The sequence below is a fragment of the Nicotiana tabacum genome, chromosome 11 (genome assembly GCF_000715075.1).
Source record: "Nicotiana tabacum cultivar K326 chromosome 11, ASM71507v2, whole genome shotgun sequence".
NCBI lineage: Eukaryota > Viridiplantae > Streptophyta > Magnoliopsida > Solanales > Solanaceae > Nicotiana > Nicotiana tabacum.
The window spans coordinates 164039317-164049620 of NC_134090.1; the positions used below are offsets into that span (position 1 = coordinate 164039317).

General features: G+C 38.2%; 1 non-coding gene across 1 annotated transcript; it reads left to right on the forward strand.

Moving 5' to 3' along the window:
• The first annotated feature begins 630 nt into the window (after positions 1-630).
• Positions 631-712, forward strand: TRNAS-GCU (transfer RNA serine (anticodon GCU)). Its single transcript has one exon. It is a non-coding gene; the product is annotated as a tRNA-Ser (tRNA).
• Positions 713-10304: the final 9592 nt, after the last annotated feature.

The window sequence follows — 10304 nt, forward strand, 5'->3', positions numbered from 1 at the left end:
CTCGTTTGTTTCGATATATTTTTACTACTATTGTGAAGTGATGTTATAGAAAAAATATATTATAATATAACATGAAAAATTGCTTTCAAAGAAAATTTAACCGTTATAGTGAAGTGTTGTTTTAAAGGATGATCTTTATAGGAAAATTTGACTGTATTACAGTTTGAATTTGGTCCAAATAGGTCAAGTAACCCTATTTTCTACATATTGAAAGTTGGGACCAACAAGGGTTGTGGTGGAGTGGTAAATACTCATTCATCATTAACTAGAGGTTTCGGGTTCGAGTCCCTGGGTATGGAATCGCCTTTGTTAGGGAATGCTTTACCCCCCAATGTGAGACTTCCCGGCGCGAATTCAGATTTAGTCGGGCCCCAATATGGTACCGGACACCGGATGAAAAACAAAAAAAAAGAAGAAAGTTGGTATATATTGCCTACTTTCTAGACCGAAATTTAGCGTGTTACAGTACATTATTATAGCAGCATACAGCAATAATTACTGGCTTATCCCAATTTATTATTATAGCAGCATAATAAGTAATTAACATAAAGTATTAAAAAGGTGGATAGAAGAATTAATGAAATACGTATTATTCTACTTTAAAAAGATAACTACAGTTTGTTTCAACAAGTCGCTTTGGCCGAGTGGTTAAGGCGTGTGCCTGCTAAGTACATGGGGTTTCCCCGCGAGAGTTCGAATCTCTCAGGCGACGGTTTCTTTTTCTGTCGTCATCTTTTTCTGTCGTCAACTTTTACTGATCAACAATTTGGAGTAACTTTCTGCCACGTGAGAAAGTGCCCAGCTATTCCTTTTTATAATCTTTGGTGAACTTTATATAACCTCTGCTTTTTATATTGGAATTTTTACATCATATAGCAAAGGTTAACACCTTATTTATATTAAATAAATATCATTTAAATAAATTATATTCTATAGATACCTTTTATCGTTTATAGTAAAATTTCTAATTTTGGTTATCTCCTACACTTAAGCCACAATACACGTTCTTTCTCTCTCTTATTTTGATACACTCTATTCTCTTTCCCATTCACCGTAAACTCGCCCAAAATCAGAGAAACTCTCACCCACACCGCTTCCTTCTTCCCCAATCTCAGCATAAACCCTAATTTTTGCTCGATTGTTCTCATTTGTTGCTATAATTTCTCTTAATCTTAATCTTCAAGACCCAATTGTTGTGGACTTCGAGTGTAACCCTCCCACCGCTGGTGCTTCTGTCACTTCCTCTCAAATCATCTCTTTGTCCGAATTATCCATTTTCAAATGCATGATGCTCCTTTCAATCTCACTGCTTCCCAATTCATCAGCCCCATTCGCCACCGTAACATTTGTCGTCGCAAAAATTCACAGTGTTTTCAGGCAGTCCATTCGATTTAACGTCCATGCCTTCCTGAATAAACCACTGGACTCGAGCTCTGCACCGGCCTCTAATCGACCATCCATACTTGTCTCTGTATTTCATGTATTTTATTGTATTCTTTGTCTTTTTTTTCATTGTATATCAATGTATCCTGTTGTATTCTATGTATTTCATCGTATTCACTATATGTCATGAATGTATTCATAAGTTTTTTTTAATTAATATAATTTATGTATTCAGATGTATTATATAATTTCTCTGAATATTGCTATGTTTTTGGGGTATTTTTTGGTTGAGAATCTTTTTTATAACTGAAACTACAAATTTTGTATGTTATAATTGAGTTTGTTGAGTTATATTAGGAGTCTATTGTGTTAATTGATTCACTTTCTGTTTTAAAAATAGTGTAATCCCTTATTTCACGCCGTGAATACAGTCGAATACAATAATCTGTCCAGTTGTAGTCCCATGTTTCACTCCATGAATACAGTCGAATACACTCGAATACAACAACTGATTAGCTGGACTTCCCTGATTCACGCCTATTTTTGCTATTGTATTCATGAATACAATAGCTTAAATACATCAAATACATCTTATAACCACATAAAAGGTATCTATAATCCGTAATATAGCAAATGATATCTATAGATGGCTAATTACTACTAAAAGATAGTGCTTTATGAAATTTCTCTTTTATATTTGGTCAGAAATCAACACAAGAAAGGGCCCAGGTCAAATATAGAGCCCGTTTGGCTTAGCTGATTTAGAATAGTTGATAAGCATTAGGTGCTGAAAAATAATTTTAAGTGCTGAAGCTTATTTAAATAATAAGCAGTTACGTGTTTGAATAAAAATGCTGAAATTAATAATAAGTAGCTGAAGAACTGGGTATATGAAGTGTTTTATTTTAAAAAGAAGTATTTTAGGGATAGAATAGTAAATATCTTGGTCAAATCTAAAGTGCTTATAAGCTGAAATTTGATAAGCTGGGGGAGACCAGCTTATGGCTTATTTTTGGCTTATAAGCACTTTTAATTTTGTCAAACGCGTAGATAAGCCAAAAAGTGCTTATTGTCACACCTCCTTTTTGCGCGCCCGGCCCCGAAGGGTAAGATGCGCGGGTGGAGTTTTCCAATTTAAGTGACAATATTCGAAATGGGATTATTTATTTAATTCAGAGTCGCCACTTGGGAAAGGTTTGGCTTTTGGTGTCCCAAGTCACCGGTTTATCTTGAATCCCAAATCGAGGAAATTTTCGACTTTCCGAATGAAGTCTGCGAACCAGAAATTCTAAGTAAGGAATTCTGTTGACCCGAGGGAAGGTGTTAGGCACCCTCGAATCCCGTGGTTCTAGCACGGTCGCTTAAATTGTCATAATGGCTAAATATCTGATTTAAATACATGTTATGACTTATGTGCTTTTATTAAGTTTAAACCGCTTTTATCATTATCGTTTATAGAATTGCAACGTCGTGAAAATGCATCTCGAACCACGTCACAATCAATGCACCCGTAGTTGTTAACGCACTTCGACTCAGTTGAGATTTGGATTTGGGTCACATCAATGTGCACCCGAATTTAGGAATATGATTTAATTAAGCCGCGCCTAAAGAGTCTAACGCGTTATTATTTTTGAGAAGGCCATGAGATTCACTAAACGGCCTAGCCCGAATTCTAAATATTATGATTAGTTGTCGAGGGCCCCGCAATTTGCATTTTTTATTTGGCGAGGCTCGTCTCATTATTTTAGAAGGGTATCCTACAATGACTACATTTCTATTATTTTTATTTCCAGAGATAGAAGAAAGAAAAATGTATGCTAATTGAAGTATATACTTTGGCCTAAACCAGACTCCTATCAATTTCTGATTAATTACTTATAAAGTGAAAAGACGTCATGCCTTACGAAAATGCTTTGGTCGAACAAAGAGATTACATATGAGATTGATGAAATGCAATACTTAAATCCGAACAACATCCTTAAGTCGAATTCAAACCAAATTGCTTAAACAGGATTAAGGGAGTTTCTTATTTAAAGATATAGCTGATGATGTTCAAAACTAGTCCTATAAACTGCCTAAAGGAATCGAAACTGGATGATTCAAAACTGTATTATATTTGGCTAAATTTAACAGCCATTTGCCCCTACCTATTCAAGCATGCTAAAAAAATGAATTTAAGTTTAACAATTGTATAAATAGTATCACATTCCATGGATTGTATTTATATCCTGTATGCTACTAAACGAATCAAATATTGCAGTTTCAGATTAACATAAACTTTACTTAAGTACAGACTTACTAATGTATTCTCTATTAGCTATAAACTGAAATTTACACAACTTAACAACATTTATGAAAAGGCAGTCAGTAAATAACAGGCGATTGTAACTCCTTCAAATCTTTCTATTCATGCTTTTCAATGTTACAATCAGCTACACCAATGTGAGACTTGAGATGTGTACCTGGAAATACTGAAAAATGCAAAGGAGAAGAGGAAGAAGATGGGGGAATCAGCAGCAGCAAGAAACAGAATTAACAGTAGCAGCAGGACAGGATAGCAGCAAACAAAGCAACAGAATAGTAGCAGCCACAACTCACAAAACAATTGGAGTGAGATCAACACCCCAACTAGACCAAACTCTCGAGTAGAACAAGCAACAACCAAGCAGACTCAGTTGGGAGAAATCAGTGTTGCACAAAACAGGTCCAGATTTAGTGAAATCAAACAAAAGGAAAGGAAGTAACTTCTAGTTTTGTCTGTCTGAGTTATCAGACAAAAAATTCTTTTCCAGTTTTCTGTTTCCAAAATTTGAACTCTCAGATGTTCCCTCTCAGTGTCTCTCCCTATCTCTGTATGCTCTGTCTGTGTATCTCTATCAGCTCTCTCTTCTATCCTCACAGTGTGTGTATTTCTTTCCTCTAAATCTTCAGGGTTCTCTAACCTCTAATTCTGTATCTCCCCCTAATTCTGTATATGTCTCTATGTGTTTTTTTTAGCCTCTAATCCTCCCCTCTGCTTCTTCAGGTCTGCATCTATTTGTGTGTATTTCAAGCTCTCTCTTTCAAAAACTCCTCACAATGTGCTTCCCTCTCTCTCTGTGTTTTTTTTCCAGCTCTTAGGGTCCGTGTGTATATCTCTCTCTATCTCCCTCTATCAGATGTCCTCCCTCTATTTATAAGCCTTAATACTACCCCTTTTAGCAGCCTGTTTAGAATATCCCCATACCCCTCCCATGTGCCTTCCATTTTCAGTTCCAACTTTAGCTAATTAAGTATTAACAAAACCCATGATATTCCCTGACAGACTCACTTTAAGTAATGTTTATTATTTTTTGAGGTTAAAGTAGAGTATGGGCAGCAGAATGTATCTGACAGCATATGCTGTCAAATTATTTAACTTAACAAAGACCTTTAATGCAGGCCACAGGTTGTGCACAAAGCACATGAGGTGCACCAATGCACATGCTGTGCACGAGTGCACATGCCCTCCAATTCAGAATTTAAACCAAATATCCCTTTTACATTACTGATCCAAATCAACAGCTATAAGTAAACAAAACTGGTTCTAAATTGATTCAACAAATGCTTAGCAGAAGTAAGTCGATTTGTTATTGTTCGGACAGCTGAAACTAATTGACGATGTATGTCGACTCGACTATATTAGCATTAACATACACAATCCTAGCCAAAAATCAGACATTTAAACAGTATCGATGCATGATTCGAATTATACTGACTAAACAGAATTACACCCGAGGAGTCAACTAGTCAGTCCAAATTGAAAATCAGCTAATTGCACAACACTTTCATACACATTATCAGAACAAATGGAAGGGCTTAATCAAACAACAGAAGTTCAGGCAAAGTGGTCATGGCACAGTTGATAAAAGTCAAGGACACAAACAGAACATGAACAGACCCTTACAACAAACAAATGAACCAAAACAAATAAGAAAAGAAAGAACTCACCTTAAACCGTAAAAGATCAAAACCTTAACTCGGACTCGGTCATGCCTTTCTTAAGGCTGAACGGACTTTAATCGAAGTGTTTCTCAGATGAGAAACACTTTGATTAAAGTCCATTAGACCTTAATCTCTTCAGTTGAACCAGTGACGAAGAACTACAAAGTTCCAAAACTCAGATATGGGATTCAAGCTTCCCTGGTCAGATTCGGACCAAACCAAGTATGGTTTGGTCACGAGGGGGGTCTGGGGAGTGTCTGGTATGAATTTAGGGCAGATCGGTGTAGATTAGGTTCCGACTCAAATCTTCAAATGAAGATTCGAGAAGGTGGGATAGGATTCGAGGTGTGTGGTTGGTAGATTTGGGTTCAGGATGGCACGGGAGTTCTATGGTGTTAAGGGCGAGGTCACCGGCGTCCGTGCTGCCGGCTTTCATGGTGAAGGGTACAGGGGCGGCTAGGGTTTGAAGGGGACGGGTTTGGTGAAGACGAAGGCAGGGGTGTTGGCTAGGGGGGCAGGGTATGGTAAAGGGTTTATATAGTTAGTGGGTGGGCGGATCTCAACCGTTAGATCAATCTAGATCTACGGTCTGGATCTGAGGGCTTAAGTGGAACGGTGTCGTTTTGAGGGTAAAGGGTTTGGGTTGGTCCGGGTGAAAATGGGTCGGGGCCATTAGTGGGTTATGGGAAATGTGATCTTGGCCGTTGATCAATTTGAGATCAACGGCCCAGATCAACCTGGATCAATACGACGTCGTTTGGACACCCTGGGTATTAGGTTGGACTGGACCGGGCAGGCCTGGTTTGTGCATTGTTTGTTTGGGCCAATTTTAACAAATTGGCCCAAGTCCGGAAGGGAAGGGCCTTTTTTTTTCTTTTTTACTTTTTTTTCTTTTTCTTTTATTATAAAATACAAAACTAAGTAAAATCAAATTAAAATAAACACCTAATACAATTATTTGCACACACATTAAAATAATTCAAAACAGGTAAAATTAAACAAAACAAAATCACGGACAAAGATGCCTGTTTATGCTTTTCTATTTAACAACCATGTTACGGTTCAGATTATGCATGACCCACACATTTTGTATTTTGTTTTAAATAAATAAATAAAAATGGTAAAAGTCACAAATAAATTAACAAAGTGCCGTACAGAAATCCAAAATTGTACAGCAGGACCAATTTTTATTCTTTTGGAGCGACTGTCGCGCAAAACAAAAATCACGTGCTCACAACTGCCCCTCTTTGTTCGGAAACACGAAGAGTTTTCGTGCAAAGATAAAGTGAGCGTGTATGAGCGATTTTTGCCTATGGACCACTCCGTATGAAGCATGTTTTTGAAAGATCTGACCGAATCTTGCTTCAAAGATTTCCTACATATCCTGGGCTAAACAGGAATCAGGTCAATGTAGTTCGAGAAGTTTTGGTAGCTGGGACTACCATGGGATTGCAATGCTTGCTGCTACTGCTGTTGCTGTTGTCACTACTGCGTCACTGACCGCCTTATTACAACCAAACGAAAATTGGAAACTGAACTAACTACTTATATGCATGTCAACTGCTAGTTACAAGATTCCTATCTATGATTCTTTTACGACTTGATCTTGGGTCTTAGCTGATTCTGCTTGTAGACTCCGATCTGAATCTTGATGCTTGCGAGTTGCGGCGACTTGTTTAACCTATGGGATACTGAGTGAGACGCGATTGGCAGGGTTCAGGACCTTAACCAAATGTTGGAGTCAATTTGCTTTCCATTTACTCCGATAGCTCGGGACATCTTCTCTCTTTTTTCTTCTTTTTCTTCGTTGATTTCGAACTGGGACTCATCTCGTGGGGTCATTTCGATCCATATGGGTCGAGGTTAGACCTGCGGGAGAAAACAAACGAACGAAATTTTCTGCCCCAGTTTCACTAGGAAAATTTCGTTAATTATTCGCCAGGAAGTTCATAAAATTGATGAAAGAAGATATGCATGCTCAGTTTAGGGTTGGAGCCCTAATACCGACTAGCTGGGGAAAGGTTCAGTTTAGGGTTTAAAACCCTAATGCTGGCTGAAAGGAAAAAGTTCAGTTTAGGGTTTAAAACCCTAATGCTGACTAAAGGAAAAATTCAGTTTAGGGTTTAAAACCCTAATGCTGACTAAAAGGAAAAGCTCAGTTTAGGGTTTAAAACCCTAATGCTGATTACATGGAAAAGCTCAGTTTAGGGTTTTAAAACCCTAATGCTGGCTGAAAGGAAAAGTTCAGTTTAGGGTTTAAAACCCTAATGCTGACTAAAAGGAAAATTCAGTTTAGGGTTTAAAACCCTAATGCTGACTAAAAGGAAAAAGTTCAGTTTAGGGTTTAAAACCCTAATGCTGACTAAAAGGAAAAGCTCAGTTTAGGGTTTAAAACCCTAATGCTGGCTGCATGGAAAAGCTCAGTTTAGGGTTTTAAAACCCTAATGCTGGCTGAAAGGAAAAAGTTCAGTTTAGGATTTAAAACCCTAATGCTGACTAAAAGGAAAAGCTCAGTTTAGGGTTTAAAACCCTAATGCTGGCTGCATGGAAAAGCTCAGTTTAGGGTTTAAAACCCTAATGCTGGCTGAAAGGAAAAAGTTCAGTTTAGGATTTAAAACCCTAATGCTGACTAAAGGAAAAATTCAGTTTAGGGTTTAAAACCCTAATGCTGATTGCAGGGAAAAGCTCAGTTCAGGGTTTAAAACCCTAATGCTGGCTGAATGGAAAAAGTTCAGTTTAGGGTTTGAAACCCTAATGCTGACTAAAGGAAAAATTCAGTTTAGGGTTTAAAACCCTAATGCTGATTGGATGGAAAAGCTCAGTTCAGGGTTTAAAACCCTAATGCTGGCTGAAAGAAAAATTCAGTTTAGGGTTTAAAACCCTAATGCTGATTGCATGGAAAAGCTCAGTTTAGGGTTTAAAACCCTAATGCTGGCTGAAAGGAAAAAGTTCAGTTTAGGGTTTAAAACCCTAATGCTGATTGCATGGAAAAGCTCAGTTTAGGGTTTAAAACCCTAATGCTGGCTGAAAGGAAAAAGTTCAGTTTAGGGTTTAAAACCCTAATGCTGACTAAAAGGAAAATTCAGTTTAGGGTTTAAAACCCTAATGCTGATTGCATGGAAAAGCTCAGTTTAGGGTTTAAAACCCTAATGCTGGCTGAAAGGAAAAAGTTCAGTTTAGGGTTTAAAACCCTAATGCTGACTAAAAAGAAAATTCAGTTTAGGGTTTAAAACCCTAATGCTGATTGCATGGAAAAGCTCAGTTTAGGGTTTAAAACCCTAATGCTGGCTGAAAGGAAAAAGTTCAGTTTAGGGTTTAAAACCCTAATGCCGACTAAAAGGAAAATTCAGTTTAGGGTTTAAAACCCTAATGCTGATTGCATGGAAAAGCTCAGTTTAGGGTTTAAAACCCTAATGCTGGCTGAAAGGAAAAAGTTCAGTTTAGGGTTTAAAACCCTAATGCTGACTAAAAGGAAAATTCAGTTTAGGGTTTAAAACCCTAATGCTGATTGCATGGAAAATCTCAGTTTAGGGTTTAAAACCCTAATGCTGGCTGAAAGGAAAAAGTTCAATTTAGGGTTTAAAACCCTAATGCTGACTAAAAGGAAAATTCAGTTTAGGGTTTAAAACCCTAATGCTGATCGGCTGGGGATAAAGTTCGAGAATACTACATGATCTATTTTTTGAGTTTTCTTGTTTTAATAGAAGATAAAAGGGAGTTTTGCGGGAACTTACCTTTTGAGTGAATTCCTTATTGCCAAAATGTTTCTTGTACCCGTGTACCTTCTTCTTTGGGCGACACCTGCTCCTTGCACGGTTGTCTTGGATTATACCTGTTTCAACTTTTCAGACAAAGAACAATTGTTAGTTCGGAAATGATGGTCGGTTCGGTGACCTTGATCGTTCCCAATTGCTTTGTTGCGTCTCTATTTCTGTTGCGAAGTCCCGCCATTGATTTGATTCGAATGGCGAAACCTTTAGACTGCTCAGGTTTGTATTTCCGGATTCTGTGATGACTTGCTTCGTAAGGCTCTTTTTTTCTTTTTTTTTTCTTTTGTTTTTCTTTTTTTTTGTGTCCCGTTTTGCTTGGAGGTTCTCAACGGGGATTTTATTGGAGGTATTTTGTGGGAATTTGTACAAAAAGGAAGCTCTGTGGGGAATATTTACAAAGTGGATTCTTTGTGTGGATTTTGTTCAATGGGGAATGCTGGGGATTTATTTCAAAGCGGGCTTTCTAGGATTTGTTGGGGTAAGCTTGCTGGGGAATTTTTACAAAGGGACTCGCTGGGATGTGCTGGGGAGATTCCATTTTTTTTTATATTGGGGAGACTCTGTGGGAGATTGTTCAAAAGAAGAGACTCTATGGGGATTTGTACAGGGGAGACTCTGTGGGGATTTGTCCGAAGGCAGACTTGCTGGGGAAGATTTCTCTCTTTCCTCTTTAAACACCATCAAACGTGATGATCCGTCTGGCTTGGGCAATCGTACCAACGAAATGAGGCGCTTTCTTTCATGAGACGGGATTCCGTGCAAACAAACCTGCCACCTGCCCTTTCCGGTGTATCCTGAACTTGGGGTTAAAACACAAAAGGAATTTGAAGAGAGGCAAAGAAAGGAGAAAACAAATTTCAAGAAGGGAGTGTCCTTTTCGGGACGAGAAAGACTTATCTGAGGAAGATAACGCTGGCTTTAAATGACATGACATGCTCTTTGGACTGGACGCCTGATCTTCCATGAACTTGCGTTTCCCTGAACCAGAACGGATCTGTGATTCCAAACCGGCGGAAACTCTGCCGAGACTTCCTTGGGGTAGAGTCATTCTTTTTCGGCCAACAACGGCCTTTGCGGGTTTTCGCTGGCTGACCTCTCTCATTTCTCTTCCTGTCATCGCTTGATAGCACTCTTTGCGAGTTTTTACTAAACAAGCTCTCTCATTTTGGCTCCTCTACTCCCGTCGCC